Source organism: Rhagoletis pomonella, unplaced genomic scaffold (assembly GCF_013731165.1).
Source record: "Rhagoletis pomonella isolate Grant_MI unplaced genomic scaffold, Rhpom_1.0 Rhpom_scaffold_04107, whole genome shotgun sequence".
NCBI classification, from domain to species: domain Eukaryota; kingdom Metazoa; phylum Arthropoda; class Insecta; order Diptera; family Tephritidae; genus Rhagoletis; species Rhagoletis pomonella.
Window position 1 is genome coordinate 4,676 of NW_023462657.1, and position 3,018 is coordinate 7,693.

The 3,018-nt window shown below is 33.8% G+C and overlaps 1 long non-coding RNA gene across 1 annotated transcript; it reads right to left on the reverse strand.

Moving 5' to 3' along the window:
* Positions 1 to 888: 888 nt before the first annotated feature.
* LOC118754550 lies at positions 889 to 1,443 on the reverse strand. Its single transcript, XR_004994909.1, has 2 exons — positions 1,215 to 1,443; positions 889 to 1,140 (listed from the first exon to the last, which is right to left on the reverse strand). It is a non-coding gene; the product is annotated as an uncharacterized LOC118754550 (long non-coding RNA).
* Positions 1,444 to 3,018: the final 1,575 nt, after the last annotated feature.

Below are 3,018 nucleotides of genomic sequence, written 5' to 3' on the forward strand. Positions count from 1 at the left end.
CAAATAGTAAAGATGCAATTGATTTACTGCATATAAATTAATCTTTTAAAAATTATTATATTTGTTGCATTTAAAGATAACATGTTCAATATCTTAAATTGAATTACATTTGGTTTTTTTTTATTTAAATTTTTTAGTAATGTTTTCTACTTTTTCCTCCAATCAGTCTTACTAATCATTATATTGGTTACATTTAAAAGTTATATCTTCAATATCGCAATTTAATTACATTTGGAATTTTTAATTTTTAATTTTTGCGGAATGTTTTTTACTTTTTTCTCCAATCCGTCTTGTTAATCATTATATCGGTTAAACTTTAAAAATATGTCTTCAATATCGCAATTTAATTACATTTCGTTTTTTAAAAATGTTAATTTTTTGTAGTGTTGTGTACTTTTTTCTGCAATCAGTCCCAATGAGCACAAGAAAATATCTTTATTAATATTTCCACTTTCACTTTTATGGAGTGGTATACTTACTTGTAAAGCCCAAAATACAATAACGCAGTGGCAGTGGCAGCGGCAGTTTTTCGAAATCAGCTGTTTTTTAGAAAGTGTGGTGTCCAATGAAGCGACTCACAATACAGCAGTGGCAGCTAGCAGTACTGCTCAGTTTAGCCCAAATTCTAAATTCACTGCCACTGCCTTCATCGCAGCAAACTTCGCATGCTGAATTTGACATAAATGAAACGCAGCCAACATCTGTTGATGTCACTGAAGCCTAAAAGGCAACAACAAAAATGTAAACAAACAAAAGGGAATGTCAAAAAAAGCAGTCACTGACAACGCCGTATTGTGTTTGCTGCGGCATTGACTGCCAATATTAGCAGTAACAGCTGATTTTAAAAACTGTCACTGCCACTGCCACTGCGCTATTGTGTTTTGGCCTTAAATATGCAAAGGCTGCTCTTGACCAACCAAAACGCTGCAGTGGTAAAAATACATGCACCAGCAAACGTGGACGGACACCCAAGTGATCCTGACCTTCACAAGAGAATATATTTATTAATATTTGTATTTTCTGCACCAGCCATACGTGGACGGACACACAGGGATCCTAGCCGGCAAAACTTACTTGCAACGGCTGCACTTGTTGTAAAACGCTACTTTTTGAATACAAATTATGAATAACTCCTATACCCTACAAATAAATATGTAAATTATTGTTGTAATTCAAAATATTTCCATTATTTTTGATTTTTTTGCCATACTTACTTGAATTTGCCCAATAAGAAAATGAATTTCCACGAAACAATCGATGAACTGTTGAACTTTTATACGAAGACAATATTTCTCCTTGTATTTTAGTAGTAGTTTCTACAAATCAAAAAAGAAGGCAACACAGGCTAAGGCAGAATGCGGGAGCGAGACAACCGCCAGGTTACCCAACCTTGTATTATTGAATCATGGTTTTACACAAAATGTATTCAGCAAAGTGTGATTGATTTTGACATTGCTCTCATAAGAAACAGGCTATAATGTCAAATTGAAATGAATTGTTAACCCATTTGAAAATATTTTTTTTTTAAATTTGAATTTGTTTAAAAAAAATTTACACAAACATTTTTCAAGCAACAAATATTCTTAATAAGCGTGAAATTGTTAAGAGATAAACCGCCGAGGAGAGCAAGTAAGCACATTAAAAGTTTGGTAGTAAGTAAATATGTACGTTCGACTTTTCTTAAACATTTAATGTAAGGAAACCAAGATGAAACGGAGCAAAACTTTTGAACGGTTCGCTGTATGCAATAGAAGTAAGGACACGAAAATAGAGCGATGTTTTAAACCACCTAGTTGCGAGTTAAGACGGCAGCGATGTAGTGTTGTACTACGTGATTCATCTCGCGTTTATGAAAACCACTTCAAGGAAAGTGATTTCATTTGTTGTCCGTCCGAGTCAAGCACTTTCAAACGAGCTCGTTTATACACAAACTATTTTGCATAAAAAAATTTAATTTCAAAGTTGTTAGAGTTAAGCTCTCATATTAAATTGGAAACAAATTAAAAATCATACTTCTATAAGTGTCGAATAATGTTTAGGATAAAAAATTTAAATATAAAAATAAACGCACAAAAGCATAAAACTTGGGCAATTAAAAACAAGAAGATTGCTAAAACGATTTTATAAACAATTTGTTTTATGTTATTGACAAAATATATATATTCCAGGTAATGTAAGTAAAACAAAACTATAATTCAAAATAAAAGCCTTGGTATCAGTGCTGACAAGATACATGCATCACTAAGGGTTAATTCGTTTGTTTATACTTTTTGACATTATAGTACCTTAAAAGAGAGCCGCACTGAGTTGTCAATCACACCTTGTTTAATACACCTTGGTTTTACAGTTCCGTCTTCGCCACATTAAAACGTTGTGTTCATCAAATTGAGCAAGGCAACCATTAATATGCTACGTATGCCGAACCCTATATGGGGTTTAAATCAGTTCGTGAATTGATGTACAAACGTGGAATTGTCAAGCACAACCATCAACGTGTCCCAATCTCTGCTTTGTGATCGAACGCAAATTTCGCGAAGCGCACGAAATTCAGTGCGTTGATTATTTTATGCACGAAATATTCACTGTTGGAACCCACTTCAAGAAAGCCTCCAACTTCCTTTTGCTATTCAAGCTCAACACATCAACCCGAGGCTGGCGCTTGAAGGCTAATCACTACGTTGAGGTTGGTGATTTCGGTAGCCGTGAGGATAAGATCAACAAATTGCTGCACAAGATGGCTTATAGAAATTGTTGTTTTGTATTTAAAGCTCGGAACACTTTGACGACTGCAACTTCACGACGTAACGACAGCAACATCATTTTGTCGACAAATGTCGCCTTGAAGCCAGCTTCTTAAACATTTTGAAGACCTCAGCGACATAGCAAACAGCTGATTTTAAAGTTTGACATTTTGGTATATTTATTTCACAAATTGTGTATTTTTATTTAAGTAAATAAGAAAAACATGAACAATCAAGAATATGTGATTAATTTTGCGACAATTTAATTTTGCAGCAC